The 15428-nt window shown below is 45.3% G+C and overlaps 1 pseudogene; it reads right to left on the reverse strand.

Moving 5' to 3' along the window:
• Positions 1–15260, reverse strand: part of LOC147726328 (uncharacterized) — a 65244-nt pseudogene extending 49984 nt beyond the window's left edge.
• Positions 15261–15428: the final 168 nt, after the last annotated feature.

The following is a 15428-nucleotide window of genomic DNA, read 5'->3' on the forward strand; positions in this document are numbered from 1 at the left end:
AAAATATACTGACATACGTAATGCCAAGTCAGACGTCATCATGGAGTCATGTTTAAATGAACAATCCAGCGCCATCCTACACCTACCCATTCCACAAAATTATACAATTCAGACCGACAACACAAACTAGAAGGGGGCGTTGCTGTCATCATTAAACATTCCATGTGGAAACAGCGACACACAGAAGAACACACAAGGGTACACCATCATACTACTTACATTTTGTAGCCTGGTGTCAATTGTTCAATGCAGGGCTTAATTTGTGCCAGTGCTTAGCGCCGGCACTTAATTGGCAGGGCCGGGTCTAGTGGGACTCTGATTCTACACACACGAGGCGCACAGTGCATGTAAAATGTTTTAATTTAACTTACAGCACACTTGCTAGTACTAATACTTAATTAACTCCTCAAGTCTCGTGCAGCCGCATCGCATTGTGTTTAGTTTTTCACATCTCAGTTTACCCTTAATTGTTCCCGATCACTTGAATAATGAAATATTCTGAGTGGGAGAGCTCTTTGGCAGCACTCTGCCAGGTTTCTCTCTCGTCACTCTCATGCTGCTGTGTTAAAGAGCCTCGGTTCTACCGCACAAAGAATTAGGGTGACCAACTGGCATTGGTGCAAATTCAGGACGGTGAGTGTAAAAATTCAGGACAAAGGGTCAAAATTCAGGACACAAATTCAGGACAGGAGGTCAAAATTCAGGACAAAACTTCAGGACAATTGGTACGTTTTACAGACACAACAGAGGTCGTGCAATAGTATATAAGTAAGCCCAGCCATTTCCAAAAGTATTCAACCATTTGCAAACCTATCCATCATGTATCCTTCCATCTATCATTCACTCATCCATCCCTTCATCCATCCCCTCATCCATCCTTTCACTCATCCTCCATTATCCATCCATCCATCCATCCATCCACCCTTTCACCCTATCCATCTGTACACTTATCCATCCACTCTTCATCCCATCCATCCATTCACTCATCCATTCAGCCATTTACCCTTTCACCAATCCAGCCATCCTTTCACTTACTAATCCTTCCACCCATCCACTCTTTTAGTCATCCATCCATCCTCCCTTTCTCTCTCCATCGACCCTTTCACTTAGCCTTCCTTCCATCCATCCATCCATCCATCTACTCATCCACTCATGAATCCATCCATTGCCCCTATCACTCATCCATCTATCATTTCACTCCTTCACACATCTATTCATCCTTTTGTCCATCTACCCTCCCTTTCACTCACTCATCCATCCTTAAACCCACCCTTTCACTCATATGTCCATTCATTCACCCTTGCACTTATCAATCCATCAATCCATCCATCATTTCACTCATCCACCTACCCCCCCATCATCCACCCACCATCCACCCACCCACTCATCCATCCTTTCACCCACCCACCATCCAATCCACTCCTCCATCCTTTCACCCATCCACCCACCCACTCATCCATCCATCCTTTCACCCACCCACTCATCATCCATCCATCCATCCATCATTTCACCCACCCACTCATCATCCATCCATCCATCCTTTCACCCACCCACTTATCCATCCATCCATCCCTTCACCCACTCTCCATCCATCCATCCTTTCACCCACCCATCCATCCATCCCTTCATCCACTCTCCATCCATCCATCCTTTCACCCACCCATCATCCATCCATCCATCCATCCATTCATCTGTCCTTCCCCTCATCATCCATCCATCCATCCCCTCATCATCCATCCATCCTTCCCCTCATCATCCGTCCATCCTTTTCCCTCATCATCCATCAATCCTTTTCCCTCATCATCCATCCATCCTCCCCCTCATCATCCATCCATCCTTTTCCCTCATCATCTATCCATCTGTCCTTCCCCTCATCATCCATCCATCCTTCCCCTCTTCATCCATCCATCCTTTTCCCTCATCACCCATCCATCCTTTCCCCTCATCATCCATCCTTCCCCTCATCATCCATCCATCCTTCCTCTCATCATCCATCCATCCTTCCCCTCATCATCCATCCATCCTTTCACCCACCCCCTCATCATCCATCCATTCCCTCATCATCCATCCATCCATCCCCTCTTCATCCATCCATCCACCCTTCCCCTCATCATCTATCCTTTCACCCACCCCCTCATCATCCATCCATCCATCCATCCATCCTTCCCCTCATCATCCATCCATCCATCCATCCCCTCATCATCCATCCTTTCCCGTCATCCATCCATCCTTCCCCTCATCCATCCTTCCTTTCATCCATCCTTCCCCTCACCCATCCATCCATCCCATCCATTTATCTTGCCCTTCATCCATCCATCCTTCCCCTTACCCATCCATCCATCCATCCCATCCATTTATCCTGCCCCTCATCCATCCATCCTTCCCCTCCATCCATCCATTCATCCTTCTCCTCATCCATCATCCTTCCCCTCACCCATCCATCCATCCCATCCATTTATCCTGCCCCTCATCCATCCATCCTTCATCCTTCCCCTCATCCATCCTTCCTTTCATCCATCCTTCCCCTCACCCATCCATCCATCCCATCCATTTATCCTGCCCTTCATCCATCCATCCTTCCCCTCCATCCATCCATCCTTCCCCTCATCCATTTATCATTCCCCTCATCCATCCATCCTTCCCCTCCATCCCTCATCCTTCCCCTCATCCATCTTTCCCCTCATCAATCATCCAGCTACCCTTCCACCCATACATCCAGCTATTTACATTTTCTCTCCATCCTTCCCCTCACTCATCAATCCATCTATCCTCTCTCATTATCCATTTATTCAATCTTTCATTCATCCATTCACCCTTTCACTAATTCATCCAGCCATTTACACATCCCTTCACTTACTTACACGCCCACCTTTCCATATTAATTTTGAGCTGAGCCCTTTTGAGAAGAGGCCCATCAAGAACTTCACCCTCGCTGCAGGGGCCGTTCCAGGACTGGGACAGAAGCCACCCAGGGCGGAGACAGGATCCACCACAGGGGGGGACAAGAGCCATCACAGGCGGGGGTGGACTGGAGCCACAACATGGGGGGACAGGAGCAGGAGTCATCACAGGAGAGGGAACGTGATCCACCAGGGTGGGCACAGGGGTGGGCATGCAGTATTCTAGTATCATCTTGGGCTTCTCGCCCCCTCCTGCACAAGACAACGAGAAGACAGGCTCTCTGTCCAAAATGCCATCCCCCACTGTGATGTACAGTACTTACAGGAGATACTCCGAGAGAACTGATTGAACTGATTGTCCTCCATACTTTGTTAATCAGTGTGGGTGCGATTGTGCCATTTCTTTATTGTATTACATTATGCATGTTTGAAGAACCGAGGTTTGCTTACAAATTAGTGACAGTAATTAAGCTTGGTGAAGAGAAGCAGGTGCTGCCTCGGTGTAATCAGGGGTGTAATCTGGCCGAGTCTCGGATGTTTGGGGCCCTGGGTAGAAATGGAATGTGTGAGCCCCCCTCTAATAGCAGATACAAGACGCATTCAGGGTTGTTTGCGTGTGAATGGATGCCTCCTGCTCCTGAACCTGCAGCCCCTCCCTCTCAGTCACCTTCAAGCACCTTTTAACAGCTCATCAAGGGCTGGAGGTGTGAGGGTTGCCATCCCGCTGTGCCTCTACGGTGCTGCTGGGGGTCTGAGCTTTCATACAGCATCGGAGTCAAGAAGGGAGGTGTGGGCAGGCTGTGCCCGGTTAAAATTACGGACAAATGGTAGGTGCAGGGGCGTGGTGACCACCGGCGTGCTTGGTAACTTCCGAATTCAGCCATCCACTCGCCCACCCGGAAATGCTTTATTTACTTTGTGTGCGCCGCGCTCCCGTTTCTTAATGGTGGACGCGGTTTTGATTTAGCAGGGTGGACGGCGTCCACCCTGAAAAACCCTCGGAAATAAGTGGGGGGATGCCGTCCACCCGCGTGGTACCCCGACTCGTGCCCTGAATGTCTTCCTCTCCTCTTCGACAGCTGGGGCGACTGTAGAGGGGTCGGAGGGGGTGGGGGGGGGGCAGATAGGGCCCGTGCCACAGCTATATTCGAATGCCCCCCCCCATCCCCCCCCACCCCTTGTGCTCCACCACCACAGCTGCTAAATGTACTAGATGGCGACACAGAGCAGGCACCACCTTGCCCCAGACATTTTGTCCAAATCCCTTTTGTGGCAAAACATTCTTATTTGCTAAAAATATCTAAATCTAAGTGTATATCTATATCTAAATATACATGTATAGTTATATATGCACAAAGTCAGATTTAAACATTGTAAGCATGTATATGTATTTATATAGACAGAGAGAGAAAGTTTATAGGGCCCATCAGTTTTATACGTGGACCAATGTTTTCCTGCCCCTAAAATACACTTCTAGAGAGGCTGCTGTTTGGCAGCAACACTGGTCAAACTGAGAAAACACTGAGAAAGAGCTGAGCACATGCGGAAGGTCAGAGCTCTCTCACTGTGACATTTTTCAGGGCAATGCATTGTTTTTTACCAGAAGTTAGAAAGTGGCTGTGTGTTAAGTCTTCAGATGCATTGATCTCGGGAGAGGACACCACATTACCTCTGTTAACTTGCTCGAGGGGTGTGATCTATTAGGCAGAAAGCCGATCTCTCTAAATACTATTGGCACATCACTATCGACCTCCCATACCGCGAAAGGAGGGCTGTCAAGGCGATGGAGAGCCATCTGCTTTAAATGAGAAGGTTTTAAAAAAAAAAAACTAAACAAGCATGTCAGTTTCTGAAAGCAACATCTCCTTTAAGTACCATTTACATTCACCTCTCCCAAAATATAGAACAGGGAAGTGAATCTGTTTCATAATCATAGGAATGAAGGTCAACTGTGTCCCATGTAGGCGCGCATTCTGCGGGGTGCATGATCTGAATGCAGTAATACCAAATGGTGAGATACTAAGAGTGACTCAGCGCCACCTCTGTGTGCGCACGCGCACTGAGCCCCCAGACTGCTTCTTTTGCCATTGAGCCCGCATCTTTAATATGGTGGGGGTAGAAAGGCAAAGGATGCCCTGGTATGAATGGGGCCACGCCCCTGTGCACATCAGGGACTGTTCCCTTGAGATCTCGCCCTTGTGCAAGCGTACTCTTCCCCTTCTGTAACTACAAAGTCCAGGCACGCATCACTGTTGTACTCAAAGGGGCACTTTGTATAATGTGAGGAGCAACAAAAAAATTAAAAAACAACGCATAGAAAGTGTTTATTTTGAAAAAATTGCAATTTCGGGCACTAGGGTGTTCTCTTACGAATATTAGAAGTGAGTCAGTTCAGAAGGAAACAGGAACTGTACCACTCACAGGTTCTACTTCGGTTTTTGTTAAAAGGACTTATTGGATAGCTGTAAAAAAACACATATCCTTTGCACATAAACCTCCGATAATTAGAGATTAATAATCATATTCCAACTCTAAAGTGGCATATTCTGTGTATTTATGACACATGAGCATGGAAGTGGTACACTGTATTATTCATTACACATCTGTTGTTCCTTCATATTGAGTTATACATTTCGGGTGCTCACACACCTTTCTTTTCATACCTTGGGGGAGTTCTTGAAAGTACTGGGAGTAGAATATCCAGTAGACAATGAGAAACAAACGGGGGGAAAACTAAAGTAACAGACAAATATCTAACTTGTTTGGCTGTTGGCGAGGGCCTGTGGGGTGAGATAAGAGGGATGGGACGACAACCACTTGGAAAGTTGTGGGGATTGTTGGAACATTAGAGAAGAGGAAAGATTGGAATACTCTAGACAATATTCTTGATTTCGTAAGAGGTGCACGCTGAGAGTCCGACTCCTAAAATTATTGTAAATCCCCTCTTCTATTGTAACCTGTAACCCTAGCAAACTGTAGTAAAAATAAAAATAAAAATAAATATTGCAAAACAATTGCATTTCTGGTCTGTAGGATGGTTCAAGTGTATCAATTCAGAAAGAAAACATAAACTATCCCAATCGTAGGATTCTACTGATGATTTTGGTAGCATAACTCATTTAATGCCTTTCACAAAAATCACACCCTGTGCACATAAATGTACAAATATGAAATATTAATGTTCATATGTACAAATCGAAAGTGTCAAATTTTCTGGAGGTGGACCAGCTACTTTCTTTATGCAATGCACGTTAGCTGGTGCTTCTTTGTAGGTCGAGCCTAAGCAGCGCTCATGCACGGTCTGAAAGACTCGCTGTAATCACTGTAAGGGGTGTAATCCCACCTGCTGCTTGGGATTGGTTCACTCCTACGTTGCTCTTCTGTCTTGGCTCCATATTGGTTGGTAGTCCCACACGGCATTTCCATTTTATGCCAAGACAGCACCAACTAATTCTAGTTAACTTAAGCTGTAGGTGTTCATCAGTTCCTTTCGGGACTACTTATTTTATTTCCTGGTACTGTTTAGCAACAGCAGGAGCTTTATGGGCTGCTGCACATAACTTTACATACATGGGCGAGGCACTAATCTTTAGCAGAGCGCCCGCTTTCATAATTACAACATGGGTGCCGCACTTTATGCTCAGCTCGGCGCCCGCTTTCATAGTTGCAACACAGGCACCACACTTTATGTTTCAGCACAGCACCTGCTTTTATCTTTAGCTGTAAAATGCATTATTATATGTTCCCTGCTCTTTTCTTCAGTGCCCTTTTTTCCGTCTGTGCATGTACATTTTTAGCTACTTCATGCTCTAATGGGGACCATTTTTTTTTATGCCGTGGCCTATTTTCTCCACCCAATCCAACTCTGGTGCCCATCTGTTCCTTTACTCTTTATTCTAGTCTTATGTGTTTCTTTTCTGCTCATCGAAACCCAAGTATGATAGTTCCCTCACTCCTGTCTGTCCGTCTACCCAACCTTCCATCCTGTCCATCCAAGTGTTCACATTTCATCTCTACCATGCTCTCTGCCCATCCATGAAGTCTTTCGGCCGCCTTTTCAGTTAGTCTAAGTTCGCCCCTTATCACCTAGAACCTCAAGGATCCTTAATCGCAGCCTTCCTATTCAATATGATCCCTTCTTTCCCAGTGGTGATCTAGTTTCAACATGTAGAGTATCATTAGACTAGTAGGCCAACAATGTACCTTTCAGCTGAAGGTTTCACAAGACTTATACGTTAGTCAGACGTCTTGCACCAGTCTAACATTTGATACGTGTCAATTAGCAGCCGCCAGAAGGACACCAAAACAAAATGCCTGCAACAGGGAAATAATAACAAGCACTTGCAATGCAATAGGTCTTGCATTTGCGAGAGTTTGAGCTATTGGCATTGTAAATGACAGTGCCTTTTCTTTATATATTTTGAAAACCTGCAAGCAGTGCATAAACATGCACTTTGTACTTATAGTCCTTGCTTACACGAAGCAAGGCTGGCAGTAAAGGAGGCGCAGTGAAGCATGACATATGGAGTGTCCTCACTTATTGAACTTTTTGTACACCAAGGTAATACTTTCCTGTTAAAAAAGCTTTGCAAATCAGGCTTGAAAATATTAAACCAAATTGTTACACTTCAAGATGCTTCAATATTTCAATGGATACATGATTAGAGCTATGATTTAGCTGGCTGGTTCTGACAAATCTTCCCTTATCAGAGACGTCTCCCTGTACACTAGGCCAGAGCTGAAGCGTGAAAAAAGCTTCTCCCCACTTCCAATCATGTCACAGCCAATTATCTAGTCACCACCAGGTGTATTGATTTCATTCAAGCGGAAAGAACTCCTTTTGTTTCTTGGACTTTTTGCACTTTCCTTTCCAGATGGACAGAAGGTCCACTTTACGCAGGGTCTTTAAGGCCTGACCTGGACCTTTTTATCCTTGAATATCATTATTATTACTATGCACTTGTCTTATGGAGAAGTGTCTTAATAAACATATTATTCAGTATAATTCCATTCAATTCTTGTGCATCTACAAGAAGCACCTTTCCTGGTTCTCAGGGAAGCCTTTCAGGTCCAACAGTTCATTAAACAGCTGGCGTCAGACATTCCAGAGACCTTCTATCAGGAAGCAGGAATTCTTCCAGCATACAACCATCTGTCCTTTTCTCTTCTTCTGTTCCAGGAAACCCTCTACCTTGAAAGTGGGTGCAGCAGTTTTGAGAAGGTGCCCCTAAATGAGTTTGGTATAACTCCCTGTGCTCCTTAGCTGTCTGAGCAAAATGTCTAGACGTTTTGCACACATCCCCTATCCCCATCTTTCATATCACCATGCTACAATTCCTGTCCCAGTTAAAAAAGCGAATTATTTTCTCTCAAGTTCAATACTGTGGTCTTAAACCTTCTTGCATCTTGTTCATACTTAAAAGTACCACTAAGAAATAAATATAGGCTCCTGCATCTTGTTTTCATTGAAAAACGCTTTTACATTGGTTGGTACATTTTCTTATGGGGCCAAAGCTGACTAAAACGCTATTTGCTCTGGGAAAAGACACTTTTTCGGTGCAAAATACCCTTTGAGCAAGAAAGTAAATTCGTTTTGAAAGCTTTACTCCACAATGTTTCACTTTGCGTGACTTTGTGAGGGCAGGAACCAGCGGTGTGCCTTGCCCTGTCTCTTTCCCCGGTAGACATCTGTTTGCTTGAAAGGGTACCTCACCTTGAGCAGACATGAGCATCAGCTAGGGATACCATCTGCAACTCCTATGTTGCCTCATTGGTGACCCTCTATCCTACCATTGCCATCACAGGTTTAAGGGTTCATGAAGGAGCAGAAAAGACATAAAAAAGTGAAGAGGCGATCTAGACCCCGCTTTACTTTCTGTTGTTTCCACACCTTGCTTTTTCTCTAGTCTCTCAGGAGATTTAGCGGGAGACAGGGTCCACCTTGTGATACCATCAAGGCCACATATTTGTTGAAAAAACATCCATGTTGCCAAGATGCCTATGAATATCCTATACTGCTTGTGTCCCTCAGATTTAGGTGTTTTCTGGAGCAGTATTAGGACCACTCCCCTGCAGATACAAACATGGATATCTCCAGCACAGAAAAGACAACGTTGCATGGTGTCTGGACATTCACAAAGGTTCTCTTATTCATTATAATCTCTAACTTGAAAGGTTCTGATAGCAGTATAAAAAAGCTGATATTGGCTTCGCCTACAACACGGTAGACCATGGGCCTGCTTCACAAAAGCATTTATGAGCAGGGGAGAGAGTACTACAAGAAGTTAGAAAAAGGGCAGAGTTCATTCTATTTGTACTAATGGTATTTGCATATTCCCTTATTATTACAGTTTTATTCTCATTTTAGATGTTTTGGGGCCACACACAAAGGCAAGTTTGAGTAAATAAAAAAGCACTAAAGGAAGACAACTTTGCTACTACAAAATGCCCTTGTGAAAAGGCCCCACAGACTAGAAACAAATCAAATATTGGGGTACAGCAATGTGGCGAATAAACCTACAACCTTCCAGCCACTTCCCATACGATAGTGCAGTACAGGCTACACCACCCACAGTAGCTGGTGCGGCGAGCGACCCTGACCTCCTAACCCAGCAGTGCCGAAAAACATCATGTTTATGTGCAAGCTCACCCCCCCCCCCCCCCCCCCCCACTCTCTCATGTGGGACCTCAGTGTCTCCACTTTTTTGGGGGTAGTGATTGAAAACACACTCCCTGTTCAGGGGCCTCTGTTTCTTTTTTTGACAATCCTAAATGTTCCCATAGCCTACCCCGAGAGAGAGGAAAGCAGGCTCTGCGGTGCAGATTGTGTCTGGCTTCAGATGTAGACCTCATTCTCACTCTTCACACCAAAGTACAGCGGGCATTGGGCGAACTCTGCGTCACTCCTTTTATTCTAGTGTTGTACAAGGTTTTCGCCACATAAGCCATCGACTCACCATATTTGATCTGTTTGACCAAAATGATGTCTTTCTGAATCTCCTACTCTGCATGGAATATAACCTTGGATTTCTTTGCCACGCACTGAAATTCTAGTTCTTGATTTCCATCGCTGTGTGCAAAGATATGAATCAATATGCATATATTAAGGGGCTTAGCTTCAGGGGGTGTTTGGGGTGTTAGACCCCCCTAAAAATTGTATTCTGTAGTAAATAGTTGGGTACAAGTGCTTGCAGTCGGTTATGGTGAGGTGTCTCAGATTTCACTTGGGATTTTTCATATACACAGAGACACACAGACAGACACAGACACACTATCTCTCTCTCACACACACTGTCTTGTCTCTTTTGAAGGTCTTAAAAAATATGATTTCGTTTAAAAATATTTTTTTAAGTACTCCTAATGCACTGCCCTTCAGCCCCCCTCATACCTTGCTTCTCATATGAAGAATTTTCACGAGATATTCCAACGTGATTGTTGAGAATTCTGAATTTCACACTTCCCCAATCTTCCTGACCAAGCTACGACCCTGCATATACTTCTATATGAAGTGCCTGTCAATATATGTGTATACAGTATACGCACACATATGTGTGCACGTCTCTGTGTGATACCTTTACCTGAAGTCGTTTTATCTTTTCTATCACACGCTGATACAATATTTGATGAATATGATCTCACAATTTCTTCGATTCCGCTAGAAACACCCTCATCTTGACGTGAGCTTTTCTGTGGGCAGATTCCTTGGGGAGCCGAGAACTGCTTGATAGAGTATTGATTTGTGGGAAGATGAAAAATAGATGACTTCTGTTTTGTTCTGGTCTGAGGTATAAATAAAATGAGGAAATTCATATCCTTTTCGGAACATACCTTGGAAAAGATGCGCAGAAGTTCTCTAATGCGCCTAACTGAAAGGTCCTGCCAGTCTGTAAGATTTTAATTCAATTTTTGCAATTTATATTTTTTTATACATAGATATACAAGCCCTCTACTGGAATACAGTTTACAGCTGACGGAGACAACATGATTCTGCGTCTCTGTTATTGGTATCAAGGGTCGAATTTTGTGTATTTATGTATACAGTTGATTTCCACTTAATTAATGAAAGAATGTGAAATGGAGCTTTGTCATCTGAGATCACATGGTACTGGGACTGCAAGCAAGAGCAGACTGAGATGTGATTTTGATGGGACATACGATTGGCAAAATAAATTTGAATGAACGAAGAATCCCTTCTAGAATAAATATATTATTTCTCCTCTAGTAAGGGACTTTAAGTATTTAATTACCTTTAATTACTTCCATTGCAGAATAACAGAAAAGAGTGTTTTCATTATTTCACAAATGTCTGTATATTCGAAGAAATTTTCGCATTGCTCAGTTTCCAGTTTACTCAGAGCCTCATTCAGAGACTGGAAGATGAGGACATTTGTCAACAATCAGGGCAGGTCCTATTCATCAGTCCCATGGTTAGCTCACCTCGTTTAGAAATGTTTTCTGATCAGTGCTTGAATTGAGCCGGTGGTTTCAGGTGCTTAGCACCCTCACTTAATTGCCAGAACTTACACTTAAGATAGCTGACACATGGTGGTGCTGTTTGTGCAATTTCAAGATGAGAAGGAATGCAGCTGTTTGGTAATTCAATACCTGCCAACCAAGCAATTTTTTAATCTGTATAGGCCTCGAACAGTCTGAATTGTCACACTTGCATCAGTGTGATGGTTAGTAGTTGTGTAAGTACAGTGGCAGTGTATGGTGCAAACTGCTGCAGCCAACTGACAAGGGCCCTGCACTTATTTTTTTTTTTACAAATTAGGCACAGTTTCAGATTTTGGAGCTCTGATGCTCTCCCATCAGTAACATCTAGCCAGCGGGCCAATGCCAACAAGCCCAATGGCTGTACCCAATTTCCAATTTCCAATTTAAAACATTTATAGAGCGCAACGTGCACCGTACGGTTTCTTGGCGCTAGTAGAGAGTTCGGCAACTGAGGCAAAAATAAAACCTGTCGTAGAGAAGAAGGGAAGTTACACGGAGAAGGCCTGTTTGAAAAGGAACGTTTTTAGGTCTTTACGGAAAGAAAGATAATGAGTGGCAGAACGAAGGTGATCGGGGAGGGAGTTCCAGAAAGTGGGAGCTAAGGTAGAAAAGGTGGTTCCACCCCACTTTTTACGTTTGAAACGAGCTCTGTCTTATTAAGGACATGTCATCTGGTGCTCTTTCTTCTTGGTCACGACTCACATCTAAACCATGGCATCCCCACACTCTGAGAGAAAACTCCCAGTGCATTAAGGTCCTTAATTTTTAGCAACAAATAACAGCTTTGGGGACTTAGGTTCTGTCAATCAAAAAAGGTACTGGCCACCCCATGGCATGGGGGCCAGCTTGCATTTGCTGAGAGTGATGTAGCTGTGCTGAAAGGATCAGTTTTTGATGAAAATACATCTGTAGATGGGTAGATATGGCTACAAAAAAAACTACCCAAACTTGAACCATAAATGAATATCCACTTAAATATATTTTAACCTACATCTCGTCCCACTATCAGCCACTACCCCCACATGGGCTGGGACTGGAGTCAGAACAGTATATTAACACAGTCCTAGCTTATATTAAAAGTGCATTAGGAATGAACTAAAGTTCACAAGTTTGTAGTTAGATGTGTAAATGAGGTGTATACACATGTAGCTTCAAGGGGGTGTTAGTGGAGTTACAGCCCCCTTGTAAATCTATTTTATGAGAAATAGTTGGGTGTAGGGGCTTTCAGTCGAGTATGGTGAGGTGTCTGTCGGATTTTATCATACAGACAGACAAAAACGCAAACACACTCACCCTCTCCCTGTTAAGAAAGTCTTAAAAATGTATAGTTAGTTAATGTTATGTTAAGCTTCATTTATAAAGCGCACTGACACCGGAGGTTTCCTGGCGCTGAGATTGAGATTGAGGGTGATGGCAGAGGGCTAGTGGGAGTTCGAGAAGAGCCAGGTCTTTAAGCTCTTTCTGAAGCTCAGCAGGGTGTCAGAGGTTTTGATTTGTAAGGGGAGGGAGTTCCACAGTTTGGGTGCCAGATAGCTGAATCTGCGACCACCCAGTTTCTTTAGTTTAACCACCGGAGTGGTGAGGAGGTGGAGATGGGCAGAACGGAGGTTACGGGCCGGGCAGTGCGAGTTGATGAGAGATTTCAAAAAGGCCGGGCACTTGGTCTGCCGGGCTTTGTAAGTTAGGCAGCCGATTTTGAAAGCAGCCCCTTGTTCGATGGGCAGCCAGTGCAGCTTGGACAGAAGGGGTCTAGCAGATTGCCATTTAGGGGCTTTACAAATGAGCCTTGCTGCCTGGTTCTGCACCATCTGGAGATGATGGAGCAGGGACTTGGGTAGGCCCCAGTAAAGAGAGTTGGAGAAGTCAAGGCGGGAGAGAACAAGGGAAATGAAAATTTGCACCAATGCTTCATGGGAGAGCAGGTGGGAGATTTTACGAATTTTTCATAACTGGAACATGCTGGATGAGATGATGGCTACGACATGGGCTTTAAGAGAGAGGTCGGTATCGATGGTAACGCCGAGGCTTTTTACAGAGCTCGACGGGCTGGGAGGTGTACCTAGCTCATTTGGCCAGAAGTGTGGGCCCCAATGTGCAGGGCTTGTGCCAGGCAAGATGAGTACCGTTTTCTCCGGATTTAATTTGAGCTGGTTGGATATCATCCATTGTTGGAAGTGGAGCATTACTGCCTGAAAATCAGATGCGACATCAGGGGTGTCTAAGGGGAAGATAATCCGCATGTCATCTTCATAGTTGAGGACAGTGCATTTCCAGTTTCGCAGTGAATGGATTAACGGCCGAAGGTATAAATTAAACAGTAATGGTGAGAGGGAGAATCCCTTAGGGACTCCACAGGCAGTGGGTACCTTGTTTGATGTAAAGGGGCCTAGATGGACTGTTTGCACTCTGCCCGAGAGAAAGGACTTAATCCATTCCCAGGCAGGGCCCTGGATGCCCCCCTGTCCGACACGGTGGAGAAGGATGTCATGGTCCACCGTGTCGAACGCGGCCGATAGATCCAGGAGAACCAGTGCCTGTGGGGACCCTCTGTCGGCATTCTCCCGGAGAGCGTCAAGGACTTTTAGGATGACTGCTTCAGTAGAGTGTGCTGGTCTGAAGCCAGCTTGGTTAGGTTCCAAGAAACCAGAACTCTCTATGAATGTCGACAGGCAAGTGGTCACATAGGCCTCCAGGAGTTTAGAGGTGTAAGGCAAAAGGGAGATGGGCCTGTAGTTGGCAGGGTTGGCGGGGTCAGCTCCAGCTTTTTTTAGGAGGGGAACTAGTATGGCCTCCTTGAACGCACTGTGGACCGTGCCAGTGCTCAGGGAGGTGTTCAGGAGGGGGAGGTAAAGCTGAGAAGACCGCCCTGAGGACTGGAGGAGGACAGCAGTCCTTAGGGGATCCTGATTTGATGCGGGTAGTGAGCTCAGAAAGAGTACTGGAAGTGATGGCTGGGAACTGGGTGAGGGAGCAGGGGTTGAGAGGGAAGGAGTCTAATGGGCTGGCGGGGATGAAGGGAGAGATAGCATTCTTAATATCTGCAATTTTCTGAATAAAGTAGGTGTTAAGCGCATTACAGGTTTCTTGGGTTGGGGCCTGAGTGGGAGTACTCTGTGATGAAAAATCATTCATGATTTTGAAGATTTCTTTGGATTTGTTGCGGGCTGAGTGAATTCTTTCAGAGATATTTGAGGCCTTTGATTTGGTAATTGCGTTTTTGTATTCATTGCGGGCCCTCACAAACTCTACGCGGTGCTCCTTGGAGTAGCCCTGTCTCCAGTTGCGTTCTAGGTGTCGTAGCTTTGATTTTAGTGCTTTGAGTTCCTCAGAGAACCAGTGATGGGAATTGCCGTGTCTGTTATGTGCAAATTTAGTGAGAGGGGCAAATCTGTCACTAGCTGATTGCAGCCAGGTGGTTATCCCGTCCTCCATAGAGTCAATGCCTGATTCCGGGTTAATAGTGGGGCAGGTGTTGGCCACAAAGTCAAGGAACCCCTGGGAGTCATAGGAGTTCCATTTGCGGCACAGTCTGCCAGGAAGGGTAGGGGCCTTGATCCTCCCTTTGATCGTGATGGTGACCTCTATCAAGTGATGCTCTGACCAGAGACAAGGGGAGATAATTGGACGAGACAGGGCGAGGTTGTGAGCCCAAATATGGTCAAGGATGTGACCCTTAATATGGGTGGGTGAGGTAATGTGTTGTGTCAAATTAAGACTGGTCAGAATTTCAAAAAGTTCAGAAGCATGGGGCCCCGCTTGGTCGTTGTCAAACCAATAATTAAAATCGCCGAATATGGCGATTCTAGTGTGATGGGTGAGCAGGTCAGCTACCTGTTCGCTCGGAGAAAGGGGGAACGATGGCATCGACTGAGGGGGGCGGTAGAGTAGTGCAAGAGGGAGGGCACCACCTTCAGTTTCCAAGCTAATGACTATATTATCTACCCCAGGTAAGGTAAGCGAGGCGGCGGAGGTGAGGAATCTAACATTTTTATGTATGATGGCCGCTACTCCTCCTCCGGGGCGGTTCAGAGG

Source organism: Lissotriton vulgaris, chromosome 3_1 (genome assembly GCF_964263255.1).
Source record: "Lissotriton vulgaris chromosome 3_1, aLisVul1.2, whole genome shotgun sequence".
NCBI lineage: Eukaryota > Metazoa > Chordata > Amphibia > Caudata > Salamandridae > Lissotriton > Lissotriton vulgaris.